The sequence below is a fragment of the Cryptomeria japonica genome, chromosome 3, assembly GCF_030272615.1.
Source record: "Cryptomeria japonica chromosome 3, Sugi_1.0, whole genome shotgun sequence".
NCBI lineage: Eukaryota > Viridiplantae > Streptophyta > Pinopsida > Cupressales > Cupressaceae > Cryptomeria > Cryptomeria japonica.
The window spans coordinates 798,397,435-798,416,595 of record NC_081407.1 but is presented as its reverse complement, the minus strand read 5'-3'; positions in this window follow the sequence as shown (position 1 = coordinate 798,416,595).

Genomic DNA, 19,161 nt, shown 5'->3' with positions numbered 1-19,161 from the left:
CAACGGGATAATGAAGGAAAAGAGTGACCCATCTACTACATCAATAGAACACTAGTGGAATACAAGCTCAACTATTCCCCAACAAAAAAAGCATGCTTGGTGGTAGTTTTGCTTCTCAAAAATTAACACTATCTATTATCTCACTCCATCAAGTTGATAGCTAAAATCAATCCATTGAAGTATTTGCTCAGCAAGGCAACATTGACAGGATGACTAGAAAAATGGATCATGATCCTAAGCGAGTTTGATATTGAGTATGTAGATAGAAAAGCTATCAAGGGGCAAGTCATTGCAGACCAACTAGCTAAGGCACCACTTTAAGATGATCATCCTCTACAGATTGAGTTTCCTGATGCTGATATCCTAATGGTCACAACAAAATCATGACAACTATACTTTGATGGTTCATATACACAGCATGGATCAAGAGCAGGTATTCTATTCATCACACCACAAGGTCATACCATCCTGAAAGCATACAAATTAAGCTTTCCATGCACCAATAATATTGTAGAGTATGAAGCTTTAGTTACAGGTATCAAAATGGCTATGGAATGGAACATTACACAACTTCAGGTCTTTGGAGACTCTCAGCTCGTCATCAATCAAATCAATGATGACTATCAAACAAAAGATGACAAACTCATGCCCTACAAAAAGATGTTGGATGATTTCAAGAAATATTTTGTTGAAATCACTTTTGAACAAATTCCAAGAAATGATAACAAAGCAGCAGATACCATGGCAACACTTGCTTCTTTATTACAAACACAGAAAAATCAAGAGCGTTATGAATTCCTGGTTGAAGAGTTGTTTTACCCTTCTCATAATTGTCCTGATTCCCAAACTATTTGTCAACTTATTGGACATGATTCCTCCCACTATGGCCAAACTTACACATACCTAAAAGATAACATCTTACCTCCTGACTTATCAAAAAATCAAAAGAGAAACTTTATTCGCCAATCCTCCCATTATACTCTTGTCGCGGATACCCTATTTAAACGAGGTCTAGACGGTACTCTTTTAAGATGTCTCGAACAAGAAGAATCTAAGAAAGCCTTAAAGGAAGTCCATAACGGCATTTGTGGCACTCATTCAAGTGGTCTTACCCTTTCGAAAAAACTCATACGCTTGGGCTATTATTGGCCGACTATGGAACGAGATTCTTTTTCAGATAGCTAGAACATGCAAACAATGTCAAATCCATGGAAACTTGATCCATGCACCAGCACAAGAACTTCATGCTTTAGCAACATCTTGGCCTTTTTGTCAATGGGGTCTTGATCTAGTAGGAAAAATAAATCTTTTTTCATCTAATGGTCACAAATTCATCCTTGTAGCTACAAAATATTTCACAAAATGGATTGAAGCAGTACCTCTCACAAATATCACAGGAAAACAAATTGTTGCATTTATCTTGAATTGCATCATCTGTCGCTATGGAATACCAATGACCATTATCACTGATAATGGGCAACCTTTCAAGAATCAAGATGTATAAGAGCTATGTGAGAAGTTTAAGATCCAACATAGATTCTCCACACCCTATTATCCATAGGGGAATGGGCAGGCAGAAGCATCTAACAAAACAATTTTGAAAATCCTCAAAAAGACAGTGAACGATGCTGGGAAAGATTGGCATATTCAATTAAACCCTGCTCTTTGGGCCTACCGCACTAGTATCCGCACACCAACAGATGCCACACCTTTCTCTCTTGTATATGGATCGGAAGCCATATTGCCAATCGAAGTAGAGATACCCTCTCTACGTGTATCACTAAAAGGACTTATCTTAGATGAAGAACAACGAGTATCTAGACTGCAAGAGTTAGAACTGATCCATGAAAGAAGACAAAATGTCTTTGATCATTTAAAGGTATATCAGCAAAGAATGTGCCGAAGTTATAATCACAAGGTCAAATCACGAATCTTTCAAGTTGGAGAACTAGTATTAAAGGAAAATACACGAAATCAATCAGATCGAGAAAAGAAGGGAAAATTTGAACCAAATAGGTTAGGTCCATTTCTGGTCACAGCAGTATTTGGGTCAGGGGCATATCAGCTATCAACACAAGACAGAGATTAGCTCGAGGAACCCATCAATAGCATGCATCTGAAGAAGTTTTATGTCTGAAAAAATCCAAAAACAGTGAAAAAAGCAAAAAATCCAAAAACAGTGAAAAACACAAAAAAAATCCAAAAACAGTGAAAAAAGCAAAAAAATCCAAAAACAGTGAAAAAAGCAAAAAATCCAAAAACAGTGAAAAAAACAAAAAAATCCAAAAATAGTGAAAAAGCAGAAAATCCAAAAACAGTAGAAAAGCAGAAAATTAAAAAAAAAAAATCAAATATGAAAAAAAGTGCGATAAAAACATATGGTGAAAACCTGGCAAACAAGCGTTATCTATCGGCTAGCTCTGCCATCTATTGGTTCACGTAGTCTTTCGCTTGCATTCTTTTCCATCAGCACTGTTCATATCCATCATAAAGCCTTTGTACATACGCAGGCATCCTGGGTGATTTCTCATCATGGTTTGGATCATTGACTGTATCATAATAAGGTTTGTTTCTAGGTTGGGGGCAAAATCCTGAACCTAGTTGGGGGCAAAAAGTTGCAATCATTTTGAGCTTAATCAAAGCAGGTAGAACAACAGTCAGACAACGCTTGTCAAGCGAAAAACTGAGATACATCCAACATTGACCATAAGATAACATTGTCAACCATTAACTATCACATATCAATCTAAACATGACAAAACACATATCAATGGATGATATATCTTGACTCATGATTTTAACACTTTGGCAATAATGGTTCAACTATTTTATTTTGATTTTCGCTATCATGATTTCTGAGTAACTCGAGGATGTCTTTGACTAGAGGAAAGAACGTGATATTTTTCTTGTCTACTGTCTGTAAGTTAATCATTAATCTGTGCAAAGTTGTCTAAGGAAATGATCATCAGAGTATCATCGAATACATTTCGAACTTGCATATAGAAATGGTTAATACTGCTTGTTTTACGCAAGCAACACTCTGGTCATCTTGGTTCAATATACCTCGATGCTTGTGCTAACTTGCAATATCAAAACCCAGGAAAGTAGTGCTCAGGTCATCATGGTTCAATTATATCATTGATGTTTGCACTCACTTCCCACATTTTAAAGGCTCAATGATGAAACAAACCAATGACTCCATGACCGGTTCAATCACTGCATTGCATTGCATCTTAAGATAGATTTGCATTTCATTCTGCATGGGATCACAATGCTCATCTTTTCCAAGGCCAAAGCTAACATGGTGTTATCTCTCTTATTACGTGATTGAGTACATTGTACAATAACAAAAATAATCAATTCATTCATCCTACATGATAAGTTAGTTCATCTCATGTAACCATTGCATACCAAGGCATCATTCATATAAAGCATCAACTCATTCATTCATTTAGTAAGATCATTGCATGGCATTCATCAAATAACAAATCATATAAAAGAACACCATTGCATTGCATTGCATCCATCTCCTATTAACATGCATGAGAAAATCATAAAATATCATAAACATAGAAAGCATTGCATTGCACAAATATCGCATAACAATTATAAGCATCACCATACATATTTGCATTTGCATACATCATGTAAATACTGCATCATCATATATCCATCATCTAGAATTCATAAGCGTATAGAAATTAAAGCATACATGAAGCATATGTCATGAAAGTTACTGCACATCATAATCATATATCATATAGAATACATCCATCATTTCATAGGTCATGTAGAGCGAATAGAATCAACTGCATATCATATCATCAAAACAAGATCAATGTCCAAGATATAATGATATCACAAAATATATGAGATACATCACAAATATACATCACAAGAATCATCAATATCTCATCACAAAAATGTGTGTACATAAATGGATCAATGTCCCATATCAGTGTGACCACTAGGACGTGGAGCATAACTCTGTCCTGACCCGACAGGTAGAGTAGCACTAGCTGGTACTCTTGTACCTGAGTCCCCACCTGGGGGAGCTCTCTGAAGTGGCCCTGTCACTCCTCGACTCTTAGTCTGGCTTTGTCCCGATCTCTTGCTCAACTGTGAAAATCCTGGAGCCCTCCGATCAGGAGGAACAGCAGTAAAGTATAATGTCCTGTAATACTCAGCCTCTCGGATCCCCTGGCACATCATCTTCAAGGCAATCTACCCTGAAGTAGACCCTCCTGACAATTGTACCTATGTCTCGACCTACCGACACCTATCCATAGCTGCGTCTCTCTCGACTAGGAGAGAAACCATCTAAATCTCTAGCTGGGCCATCTAAGAGTCCCTCTCTGCTAGTTGACTCTCTAGCTGCTGAACCTGAGCCTGTAAGTCCGTAATCTGAGCCTGTTGCTGATGAGACGGCATCCTAATGAGGATCCATCGAGCTGCCTCTACCTGTGGCTGCTCAGCCCATGATACTGTCATATGTACCTGCTCAACTGGGGGAACCTCCTGCTCTGGGACCTGATGCCCCTGATCCCCGAGAACTGATCTCCTGCGTCTGACCACTTGGGCCATCCAATCTATATATACATCTCTGGTAGATCTAGAACTACTAGCTCCTGGTGTGCCTGTTGCTGTCACTACCACTGCTCGACCATCTCCCCCATCATCATCTCCCCCATCCCCTCCATCATCATCTCCGGCACCATGATCTCCTCCATATCCATCCCCATCTCCGCTCTCATCTCTCACCTCACCATCCCTCCATCGTCTAGGAGCTCTGCGTCGTAGCCTCTCATCATCCTCATCAAAAACTGGCTCTGGCTCATCCGAACGTGTCAGCCTCGAAAACTATGTACAGTACAATGCATGGCATACTCATGTGTCATCCCGCTATCCATCGCGCCTAGAAGATGATCCCAATCAACTGGCTCCAATGATCGATACTCTGCGCAAGCCTGGTCGTATGAAATAGAAGGCCCCCAAGTAGCCACATCCAATCTCCGACAAGCATAATGAGTTGTACCCTGTGGCATCCCCTATATCCTGCCATACTGTCTCAACACCCTCATAAAAAGGAATCGCTCAATGACATAGGGTGTTGATCCAATCAGATATTGCGTCATGAATACATACGACATCTCCACTGCATCCTCAAGCCAAATCTCACAATCCATGTAGGGTCTCCATATCACAATATCCAGATCATCCAAGGTCTGTCGCCAGTACTCTAATTTGTCCAGCTTTCGCTAGACAATAATACCTGGATACCCCTCAGCATAAGGCCTGCCTACAGGTCTATCTCGGTCAGCCAATGGTCGTGTGATAGGTAAATGCTCCCAAGCCCATATCTGAAGCACAATCACCCCTGTTGATAATGCAACTGATCCCTGATACACAACTCGGTGCAAGTCATGATACAAATGCGCCAACATACATGACCCCCATGCAAAGCGGGTCCCCTCTGTCACCATCTGCTCAAGCAGACGACCCCATCCAACAGATAATCCCTTTGACCTGTGATCAGGACAAAGGAAGCCTCCAATAAATTTGGCAAGCACAGTCGGTAATGTGGCATATCCTAGCTCTAGCATCTCCTGCCACGCAATATCATACCCACCTATCTCATCATCCCCAAACACATGGCAAAGTGCCTCTGTCCCACCCCACTCGTTGAGATCATAATATACTAGATCGCCCATAACAGGGATGCGCAGAATCCGATAAACATCCTCGGGTGTCACCGTAATCTCTCTCGTTGGCAAATGAAACGTGTTATGCTCACTATGCCAACGCTCTGCTAAAGCTGTCAGTAATCCTCAGTTTATCAAAGGCCGGGGCATGTCAAGAAAGGAAGATAAACCACACCTGCCAATGTGGTCTCGCTCCGCCTGGCTAAAGCGGGGTATCAGCATCCATGTCTTTGGGAAACGCTCCCGAGACTGAAGAACGGTAAAGTGCTCCTGCACTCAAATCATCTCATCATATCAGTTTCTTGATTTATCTATCTATCAAATCAATCTATCTATCGGTCTATTTTGCTCAATGGAGATTTTTATCAAATCTCGTTGGGCCCCTATCAATGACGCTCGTCTATCATGAGGTCATTATCAATCTTATCTCATCTCGCACGTGCATCGAGATAATCAGAACTGATCATCAAATTTATCAATCAGGAGCGTCTAATTTTATCAATTAGATAGCTAATCAAATCTTACCCTTTCAAAAATCAAAAAATCAAATCCAATTGACAGCAAATTAGACCAATTGGCAAATCAGATCATTTTCTCAAAATCACCTACATCGAAATAATCAAAAAATCAAATCAATTCATCAAAACCTCATCGCCAAAAATCGTCAAATCATCAAAAATCATCAAAATCGAAAAGTCAAAATAAATAAATAAAAAGATTCCCCCCGCGAGGTAGCGCCACCCATGGCGCCCTAGGCACTTGCGGTGGCATCCAAGACGCCGCCCGCAGCGCCGAAGGCGCCCGCGGTGCCTCTTGCCACCATCGCCCCTCTTCCCGCCGAAAATTTCAAAACAAAAAAATAATTTATTTTTTTTAATGTAACTTTTTTGTTTTTTAACAAAAAAAAAATGCATGTATAATTAATTTTTTCGAATGCAAATTGGAAAAAATTTCAAAAATCCAGAAAAAACCCATTTCATGAATCGAAAAACCCATTTCAAATATACAATTTTCTTCCCAACCCATATGGCAAAAACGCTAAAAAATGATTTTTTATGCAAATAGCTAATTTTTTCAAAAATTAACTAAAAATTAACAAAGCTGAGTTTTCTCGAAGTACGTATCGGTGGACCGTATGTCGGAGGACACTCATATCGCCGAACTCGCTCGAACCTATGCTGGTGGTACGGGATTGCCATTTCCTTTCTCCAGAGCAAATTTTCTCCAAAAACTACAGTGCACAAATGAGGAGTGGTAAAAGAAATTCACCTTTTTAAACTCATAATGGGGCATTTAAGTGGGATTTTTATTCCTTATTTTTAATCATCTAATCAACTAATCAGCCTGGCAGGGCAACATTTTCAAATTTCTTATCGGAAAATGAATCGGATTGACTCTAAAAATCTCTAAAAATCGGAAAATCATTAAAAATTTAAAAATCGAAAGAATTTCAAAAAATTTCAAAAAAATCAAAAAATCGCAAAAAAATCAAAAACATTAGAAAATTATTTGATTCATCTCCCAAGGGGCATCCTCGCATCGATATCTATCAATCAACGTCTGGGACATCATATCGAGATTTATCATCTCCAAAATCGAATCGACATCATATCGAGATTTATCATCGCCAAATCAAATCAGTATCATATCAAAACCAAATCCGCATCAAATCAAGATCGAATCTACATGCTATCAAAATCAATATCAACAACATCATCAATCAAGTTTTCTTTGAACCAACGCGTCGTCACACATCGCTTCAAAGAGGGGCAAAATGTATACACCTAAAAATGGTCTGAAGATAGTTAATTAAATACACAGTTATTTGATTAATTCTACTTCCCAATTAATTGAATTCACAAGCAATTTAATTAATTTCTCTATTCATCTACTAGTAAATAAATCTAAATGATTTATTTATATAGTTCATCTCACATCCCCCTTTGATTAATTAATTCTAAATTAATTAATGTCTCCCCATACTAATCAATTCTTCTAATCACTAATTAAGATTAACAAACTCAAGTTTGTTGAGATTAATTGTCATTTTCCAATTATTTGAATTTCTAAATTCAAATGAGCACATGGCTCCTAACTTTAACCACCTAACCTAGCCATCCCCTAACTTAACCCATTCAATCTAATATTGGGTCTAACTAACCCTCTCCTATCTTGCACATCCTAACCTCCTTATCATAACCTCCCATGGTGTGGATATTCTCTCCTTGAGACACATGGCACTTTTGCCACATGTCTCATCCCTTGGACACTTTCCCTCTCATGAGCAAGGCTCCTTGACACTTGTCACCACAGAGATGACAAGTGTCCCTTCCTTCAACCTCTTCTCCAACTTCCTCAATCTTGGCCCTTGATATCTTCAGATCAAATATGGACCGTCGATTCCTGCCACCTCAGCTTTGGCCTTGTAATTCTTATAAATATCCCCCATTTTGGAGCAATATGGATCCCATCTCATATCAATTTAAGCATCATTACTATAGGCAATTTGCATTTCAATTATCTAGCATTTAGCTTTTGGATTAATCATAGCATGTTAATCTAGTTTCTTAAATCAAGCATTTCATATCATCTCCATAGTTAATCATGATCAAATAGCTACTCAACTCTTGAGTTGTCACTTTGGAGGTCATTGCTCCGCTGAGAACCCATCAATCCAACACCTTCAAGATCCTCAAGAATAGAGGAAAATGGGACATTTCAAGGAAGGCTTATGGTTTGCATATTTGATTTAGTTTTGAAATTAAGCTTTTCAATTATATTATATTGTCTCATTATATGTGTATGTCTCTTATATACCACATTTTTAGCATCACAATACCAAATGTTGAAAATATAATAAAACCATACAGTGAAATTATGTTGATAATTTTATATATCCAATTAAACAAATAGGAGTAAATCATAGATGAAAATGGATAACAAAATGAATGCAAACCATAACTCAAGAATTACGTGGAGAAACCCTTACAAAAAAAACTCCACACCCAAAGAGATCCAAGACTTGTATTAATCCTTCAACTAAGTTACATCAATACAACTTCTCTCTGCATTCCTTGAGCACTTCTTTACTTCAACAACTTACGAATAACATGTGCTTCCTTCAACTCAAGCACTAAATATATAAGCATGAGAGAAACCATTAAAATCACAAATGATTTTGAAAACTACTTAGGCACAAATCACAACAACAACAAAATATAAAACTTCATCTTTCAAATTGTGATTTTATCTATCTTTTAAAAGATCCCCCTCATCTTCTCAAGCTTTCATTTATCTTTTCCTTTTTTATGTTTTTACCATTTTGACAATTAAAAAACACCTTATAAGTTGTCCCAATTGCATTTAGCAACTTTCATGACAACTAAAAGATAATTACAATTTATCAATTAATAATTTAATTCAAATATAGAAACAGTAAGATTTAACATTTTCTCAACATTAATAAGAAGATATTCATGTCTCAGAACTTAGAAGGTTAGGGCCACTAACTGTATGTCAGTTCACTCAATGATTCCTACCATAGATGCAAAAGAAAACATCACAATTTTTTACAAATAGCTCAAAATTATTATCTTAATGAACTTGTTAGACATGTAAGATGAATATCAAATGCAAGTTCTTAACTTGAAATGCAGGGATCACAACAAATACAATCTATGTACTAGAATATATTCACAATTGAGTATGAAATGGTATAACTGAAAATATTGTCTAAAACAAGTCCTACCACCTACGAAACCCCTATTGGAAATTTATTGCCCTAAGCACTCCCATTAGCCACCTACCTATCAATAGCTTCTCGTGAAAATCTTCATGGGATCTTCATCCCTCCTTCCCCCTAAAACACAACAATAATAGTTTAATGTTTTTCCAGTGAAGTTAATGTCAGTTGGCAAGTTTGAAATTTAAAATTTGACTAAAATATTTTGTGAAGGATAGGAAGAGACAAATAGTAGTTAGTTTTTGTGGAGAAGAATGTTTTTGTGAACAACAATTCTGAGTAGAGGAATGTTGCAGCAGCAGCTATGTTTGTGAAGAGTGAGCAGTGCATTAGTAGGCACAAATATAGAAGTTAGCGTGTAAGCTCCAGACAAGCAGAGGAACATGGAGTTCTGAGCAGCTCCAAATTGGATGTGCTTGGGTGCATCTCCAGATCACTACTAAATTGTTTGTATTAAACATTGTAGTCTAAATTTGAAATTGTTTATAAATGTCATCTTTTATGATTAATAAAAAATAGAAATTGTCTCTAGCTTTGTGTGTTTTGAGTGTGTTGCCAGTTGTTTGGCAAACAAAGCAACGTCTCTGTGTGTTGTATTTTGGGGGATTTTATCCCATCAGATTCATATCTGGTGCAACCATAACTGGTGAATCCTCAAAAGAGAACTGATCGGCTTATGCAATAAGAGTAACACAATGAAAGCAACAATAAAACATAGAAAGATTACGAAAACGGATCATATTATTATCTTAGATCCTCCGGCAACCAACTGGTTATCATCATACAGTCATCATAGAACATCTGGTAGTCAATCGGTTACATGCAGGCTAACATGCTAGAAACAATCCATCTGGAACTCTCAGAGTCAATCGGATCTCTAATCATGAATTTAAATCCTTATTCTGATCTCTACTGTCCTACAAATGATTACATAATACCCTATATATACCCTCTGGAACACATCTGAGTCAGCCACAAAATATTACATTTACCAATGCAGGAAAAATGAAACGTGTAACTAGGTCGGCCCTAAGAATGAAAAAAATTCCTCCGGAAAATAACAACCAAGAAATGTGGATCAACAGGAAGGTCAGCCACATGCCAAAAAACATCGGACAAGACCCCAAATAGATCCACACGCCAAGAAACCGTTCTGGAAATGAAGAAAAACCAACCAGTAAGCTCAAGAACTGTCCCGGAACCCAAAAATAGTCAAACCGGAAGTGATAACTAGTCGGAAAATAATCCAAATGGACTGAAAATCTGGAATTAAGCACATGAACCAGCCTGGAAACCAAAAATAAGATTTGCAATGAAAAGCAAGCAACTATCGGCACCTACCGACAGGAACATCGAAAACTGCACATAGAACTAAAAAAGAACTAAACTGAAAGGAAATGTTTTTGGTTGATGCAAGATTGCTCATAGACCGGGAATGCTCCTACATCAATATCAGAGTTGTGCACTCTATGATTTATTGGGATTTAATTCCTACAACCCAGCCCATCCATTTCTTGATAAATGTTTGCAATATATGTTTAATATACTCAGCAAATTAGAACGCATGCAGTTTTCAATATTTGAAAGTAAAATTCAGGTATTTTGAACCATTTACACACAGAATGCCATTCACAATATGTTTAAAAATGAATTGAAAAACAGATTGACCTTTCAAATATGAACGCTCACATTCTATGGTTATGCCTAATTTGCATAGAGCTGATACAAGCACCATGAGATTTTATGAGCCAAAGTAAAACCTGTCTTTTTTAAAATGCATGACACTTACAACCTAAGATATCTGTTAAGATCTTAACAACAGACACTTTGAACCCAAAGCTTCATTCTCCAGGCAGCCTTGCAGACACTTCCACATGGTATGCATAAAAAATATTTTTTTACGTTGTTATTTGACAAACAATACTACAAACTATCCCAGTGTCTTAAACATTGCAGAGTAAACAATTACATCTTACTGCAACTTGCTGTTAAAAACCCACAAGTAGCCATTAAGGCAAAAAAAAATACTGCAATAAAGGAAGATTAACAAAATTTAACATGTCTGCCTCAAATAACTCCGTAGAGGTAACAGTTCATGCAAGACAACCCACAAAAAAATTCATGTCTCAAAAAACCCGTGCTTCCAAAAATTGTGTAGTGAAGTGCTGCATCAAAACTGCTCTGGCACCTTATGATGAGATGCCACTACGAAGAGGGACTCTCTTTTGTCTAGTTGCGGATGCAATCTGAGATTCAGCCTGCTTACAAACCAGGAATATTTTAGTCAAAATCTGTAAAATGACAATAAAGCACATTAATAAATTGTGTTGACAAATATTCATAGGGTCACTCAGAAAAGTTTTATAATTCTAAAAATGCAATAAAAATCCAAAAAAATGCAGAGATGGGAGTTATTTATACATGACAAACCTTCACACAAATTTCATTTCACACCAACCATCATGTTCAGTATTGACAGGAACACACATTTTCTTCTAACATGAAAAGTAACTAAATTTCACTTAACAAAAGTATAAGATGCTGACTAAATATGCCTGTGAAATTTCAAGTAATGACAATATACAAACATCATTCAAGAGTAATTGGAAATGTTATGAAATGCTTAACAAAGTATCTTTCATGTACATCTTTTTGAATATCTACTTTTATTCATTTTAAATATTGAAGTAAAATAACATTTAAAGAAAGAGAGTTTAGACTCTATTGTAATCTGGATGATTGAACTGTATCAGAAGTCTCAGAGTGATTCTATGTGAGGGAGAGCATCACTCGAATGCTTTACTTCCAACCACAGACCTAGCAGTCCCCCACGCACCTTCCTTATGGAATTGGCTCCACTCTTCACAAAGATGCAGCACAAGGATTGGTCAAAGTTGCCATCTGAGCTTAGTGTTTGCATCCTACACAATTCTAGTCAGTCACACAACTATAGCTCTTTGCTAAATATTCATGACCCAATAACTAGACTATATATCTGAACATAGTGAAATGACTAAGCGCAAACAGAACTATGCACCACCTTTACCAAGGTTTTTATACTAAGCACTTTCAAGAAGTGCAATCATCTACTCACACACCCTTACTCAACTTGATACTTCAAATGTCCTATGATTATAACTTATTGACTCATTAGATTATCTGACTTGGTTGATAATGAACTCCTGGTAATGCATTCACCCAATCTCCGACCTTGGCATTTGCCTCTAGATCTCTTGTAAAAGTATCGTATAGATGGTGTAGTTTCACTTTTAACTTTGTTATTCTTGACTTTCAAGTTTAAAGATACACATCTTTCACTTCTCACGCTCTTGTGTCTAAGGGAACTTATGTGCTTAGAACGAGGAAGTCTAGATTGAATTATCACTATATTCTATATACCTCGCTGGCCACATCCATCTAAGAATTGTTTTTGCCTAAGCTCTGTGGGACCCTTACTGTGATTACAACATTAGATCCTCCCGGGCATCATTAACTAGTTCTTTATTGAGAAAGAAAACATTTATGGAAAGCAGCTCCTTAAAAGTCTACTTGAGTCTTAATAGTTAATACGGTTTTCTTGAGGTTCCCTTTCATATGGAATCATGTAATTCGGCCCCTTAGATTTCCAACAAACTTATGTAAGCATGTAATTCGGCCCTTGAACTTTAATGTGTCATATGGAAGTATAACCCAAGAAATTACTTATTCAGATCCTTAGGTACAATCAGTTCTCAATTACATAAGACTGAATTAGTCTCTAGAACATACATCCTGTTTGTTATGAACCTATCATATATCCGAAAGGTTGACTTCATAACAAATTTCTTTTCATAAAGAACACTTCTAAAAACTGAAAATTTTCATTATATCTAAACTATGTTCATTATCAATTTTTTTTGGTTCACCATGAACATTTCAAATAACTGAAAATCTAAATTCATATATCTAAACTATGTTCATAAAGAACACTTGAACTGACTGAAGATTGTGTTACTTACAGCATTACAATGATAAAGAACATTCAAAGAACCTTGCTGGTATAAAGTGTAGCCAAGATAGATCTAGCTAGGAAGATAAAAACAAAACTTACAGATCTAATGCACATAAGAAAAAGAAAGAGAAGCTAAGAAAATGAAATGTCAATTACATTATGCAAAAATGCATGTTAATTCAGAGAACCATCGCATTAGCAACGGAGGAAACTAATTCATAACAACTACTCCATGCTAAAATTACGGTGGAAATAAAGGCAACCATTGGCGCCTGGCAGTGAAAGAGGCGGAGAAACCAAGCCTAACACCATGTCCATATTAGTTAGCTTATGCAAAGCAGAGCAGACTGCGCCCTTGACTATCATGTAACATGAGTTCTTCGTGGATTACGGTAGCAAACAAAGTGTTATATGGTCAAACAGGAAGATTTGCGCTAACATAAAGAAGCAACTGTATTATTATTTTTTAAAAGAAACTACGAGTCTTACTCATAAAATATTATCTTCTTATTAAGAGCTTCGTACTTAAGTATGGAGAATTGTATTCCCTTTACGATTCCTTAGAAATGATAACTTATGATAAGGAAGGAAATAACCGATAGTGGAAAACTCTTGCCTAGTAAATAAGTTTCAAGGGAAATGGAATACACAGCTGCGACTTTCTTTGAAAGCCGACACTTCCTTCCATGACCTGCGCCTTTCCACCATTTCTAGCTTCTATCAAAACTATATAAGCCTAAACTCAGCTTTGTGAAGCTCTTTTACAATGCTAATGCGCACTTTCTCCTCCAACTACTAATGCGAGCTCTTAATTATTAATAATATCAAGTTCACCATACTTTCCTCGAATGTTCACCATAAAAGTCCAAGAGAAAGAAGTGTTTCTATGTCCTCGCCGAATGAGAAGCATAAAGGATAATAATGAATATTAACCACCTTGAAGAACTAATTGTTAGGATTATCTCCCAAAGTGTGGACTTGAAAACAATCAGTTGAGTTTCTTTTAGGATACATTAAGAATACATTTTTAGGCTTAAAAGTGTTAAACATTCAGAGTTGACTAACATTCTTTAGACTTAATATGTTGCTTAGTTTGTGTGGTTTAAGGCTGGCCGGCTTAAACCCCACACACTAAGCTTATAATACTTCTAGACTTAAAAGTGTTAAACACTCAGAGTTGACTGACATTTTCTAGGCATAATATGTTGCTTAATGTGTGTGGTCACACTAAGAATACACTTCTCGGCTTAAAAGTGTTAAACACCCAGAGTTGACTGGCATTCTCTAGGCTTAATATCCTGCTTAATGTGTGTTGTTTAAGGCTGGTCAGCTTAAACCACACACACTAAGCTTATAATACTTCTAGACTTAAAAGTGTTAAACACTCAGAGTTGACTGATATTTTCTAGGCTTAATATGTTGCTTAATGTGTGTGGTCACACTAAGAATACACTTCTAGGCTTAAAAGTGTTAAACACTCAAAGTTGACTAACATTCTCTAGGCTTAATATGTTGCTTAGTGTGTGTGGTTTAAGGCTGACCATCTAAGTCATTCCTTATCGTATGTCAGCCTTAAACCACACACACTAAGCAACATATTAAGCCTAGAGAATGTTAGTCAACTCTGAATTTTTTAACACTTTTAAGACTAGAAGTGTATTAAATCAAATTCCTCAAGGATGGTTTGAATATCTTTAGGAGAGTTTTCTCTAAAAGCATTCTAAACTTATATAAATAAAGTGTGAAGGTTGCGTTAACACATGCAGTCACAACATAAGTCTTTAAGAAAGAGATCTTCTCCATGATTAATATCCGGCTGATATTGGCCTATAATTAACTTTCAAAAGTTATTTGAGCAGTTCAAAGCTTGGTTTGAAATAGTTGTTAGTAATCGTCTTGCAATAATATTAAAAATCTCAACTTCAATGTTGGCTAATTAGCCATAGGGTACTAAACTTAAATTTCTCATTGGATAATATAACTTAGTCCTCAATATTGTTAATATGTATATATCTTCATATATAAAGCCTATGCATGTACATGCATATACCTATATGTGTTTTTATTTACATATACATATGTACGTATATACATTACGTAATTGTATATCCCGATACATATATGTATTAATAGTAATCAAACAATATCAGAAGTATAAAAATTTTGACATTTTAAATTGCATATGTCATTAAATTGATTAAGAAGATTAAGCTCAAGACGTCGACTCACTCTTAGGTCTAGCTTGACGTCTAAAGTCACTGCAAATTCAATTGATACATAATAGACGAAACACAAGGATAAACCATCTAAGGTTTGACTAAGGACAACTTATCCTTTCGTAAGTATGTGTGTAGACTCAAATGGCAACCTTGCTTGTTCTTGTGTGTACAACCCTCTCTCTGGTGATACTCTCCATTTTCTCTTGGAAGGCGGGGTGATGTGTCCTACAACCAACTTGGATTCATGACTATAGTTAGGCCACACATATATAACCATTTTGAATATAATGAACATCGAAATATAAATCACATTCATTAATCATAAAATTAAGCATTCACTCCATGAAAACTCATTTGACAACAATAATTTGATGTAGTTCCACATCTAATCATATATTCACCACAAAATTACTATGCAAGTAAGAAACATTATCAGCATCATAAGGAGGGTTGTAACACATTTGATATGAAAAGATAATCCAATTCTTAAACGAGTCGCTTACGATTGCAACAATAGTCAACAATGAGAATACCTTTTTTTAAGCAGGTGTCTCTTTTTCAAAGAGTATAAACTCAATGTGGCATGTATGCGACTGGTAAGCAGCAAATCCAAATAACCCAAAGGTAATTTAAATCCAATAAATGGCTAAGAATCAATGAAGAAATGAGCAAATGAAAGTATACCAGAATTGTTAACCACAACATATTAGAAGGAACTAAAAGCATACGACCGATTCTTCTAAGAGAACAATAAGTTCTTCTTTGTTGATTTTGTGCTTGGTTGCTTAGGCTTAACCAATGCACTCTAACTTTTGACTGCTTAGATTCCTGGCGTGGGCCCATTCTTTCCCCCAAAGTCTGTCATCCCTTGCAACTCATAAGGCAATGGTTGTGGAGGTGTCGAATGCGATTGTGAAGGATGGAATTGCTTGACTGTTACACTTTTTGTTGATGTTGTCAATCAACAATAAATACATTCAAAGTCCACAAGGAGAAGCTTGCATAACAATGAGAATATAACTCATAATGGCATTTACTATGTTCTTGCATGTTTCCTATTTTAATTGTTCTTTAATGTAATGTGAGTTCAATTAGGATTGTCACACCATTTACTCTTGTTGGTTAGGTTGTTATTGCTAGTTATGGAGAAAATAAGCGATCCTTCATTTTCATGAAGGGTCAATAATTGTTAAAAAAATTGTTTAGTTTTAAAGAAATTCACTTTCGAGTTACAAATATAAATTCTAAATCTTAACAGGGTTAGGGGGTTATAGGGGATATAATAGTTATTCAATTGTTAGATTTTATAATAGATTTTTTGTCAATTAGTGAATACTATTATCAACTTATGTATTTGTGTTTTGAATTTGAATAAAGGATAAAATATTGATGATATTTTGAGTTAGACTAAACATTTGATGATATTCTGAGTTAGACCAAATATTGTTAACAAAGGTTGCAACACTCAAGCAAAGGCCACTTCAGCATTGTAACTCTCTTTGTAAGCATCTATATTGTTAATGTCGATGATAGTTAGAATGTTCATTGATTTGATAATTTAATTATCATGTTTATTTCCTTTGATTGGCATGATCGATTGATAGCTTTATTAGAATAAGTTGTGTATCTTAAGCTGCAACATAGTCATAGTAGACAATCACCCATAACCACTGTTGTGTCAATTAATCAATGACCTACAAGACCTGTTATGTAGTTAGTCTTATTTCTAGCATCATTATGTTTTCAATCTAATTCATTATGTTCAGTGACTTTTGTATACACAATTGATAATATAACTTAGAGAGCCCTTATTTGTACATATAGTTCTATCATCATCCAAGAAGACACATCCATGGTTGATGATTAAATGAAACCCTTTGGGATAATAGGTTGCTTGATAAGGTATCCATTAGTCTGTTCAGTTGTATGCAATGAATTTTCTACATCAACCTATTACACTTAGTAGTAGTCAATCAAGGGCCAAAGTGGTTGAGGCAATGGATGTAATCATGTTATATAGTAATAATTCCAAAGCTAAGAATAAGTCATACCCAAAAGGAGTAGTCAAGATCATATAGAGGTATCCTAGTAGATGAAGATCTACTATTAGCATTCATGGAAGTCAATAGGTAGATACAACATAAATGAGAGTAATGGGACACTCAAAACCTTTAGTTTCGTATTTATCATTTAAATCTTCATTAAAACCTCTCCCCTTATATTTTGTCAAAGTTTTAGAATAAACACGAACCTTGTCACATTTTTGTAAAGTTTGTGAACTTTATGATATTTGGAACTTTGTAACTCTTCATCATTTCCTTCTTTATCTATTTCCATTCCTTCTATCTTTTCTTTGTTGCACCTTTTTCATATCGGTGAACTATGTTGTACTTTCATGAAGTTTGCAAACTTAAAAACTTTGTGATATAAAGAATCATGTGGAATTATATCTCCCTTTACTTTTTTTTTTTATTACTATAAAATTATTCTTTTATTAACTTAAAAAACCTATGTTGCATCATTGTGGCGTTTGTTGGGAATTAAGGCGTCTCAACCTTAATATTTCCTAGCATTGATTTATGTATTTAATGTATTTAATTGATTCTTATATTGTATTTTCTTGCACATCCTATTTTGTCTTCTAGTGTGGCTTGGCAGAGTGAGTTTTCATCACACTAGGAGGTGACATGAAATGTGACAAGGATGGATTTTTCCTCATACGAGGAGCTAGGTGTCCCACTTTATGGTAAAGTTATTTTTCCATGTGTCGACACTTTAGGTAGTCTGTAAGAAGCTATAATGACTTATGACAAGTTATGACATGTAAGAACATAACTTTATGACATAATGGACATGTGTCAAGAGACGCATTTGCATGGAGAAGGTGGGCACCCAAGTTGGGTTATGAGAGGTTGTAAGAGGATCAACTATTAATGGTTAGTTATGATAGATTTTCTTACAATTGTAAGTGTTGTCAGTTATGATAGATTTTACGCAATTGTTAGGTGTATAAGAACATATGTCACACCTTATTATACTAAATTTTGGGTGCCCAAGTTTAGAGGTATGTATGCTGGAATAGAAAATGATGTACAAGTGACATTTGCATACTTACATGTGATTGGGAAATGTGCCACTTTTTTTTGGATGCCCATCTATTCTAGGTTAGCTTAGATGCTTTGTCCTTGCTTGAATTCTCTATATATTAGATGTCTTGTTGAGCTTATTGTATCAAGTTTTATGAGAATTTTTATGTAGGTGAGTTGAGTTGCCAAAATCATTTCAAGTGTAGGATAAATTGTATTATACTCATGTTTAAGAACCCTGGTGTTGTCATTGTATTATAATCGCTTTGTTTATAGATTTGACAAAGTGTTGTGCTTTTGGAGTGTGAGGTTTTTCTCCTTAAAGGTTTTTCCCACAAATATTATGTGTTCAGAGTAATATCCTATTAGCATGTTTTGTTATCTCTTTTTGTATGTGTTTCTTTTATTATAGCAATTAAGA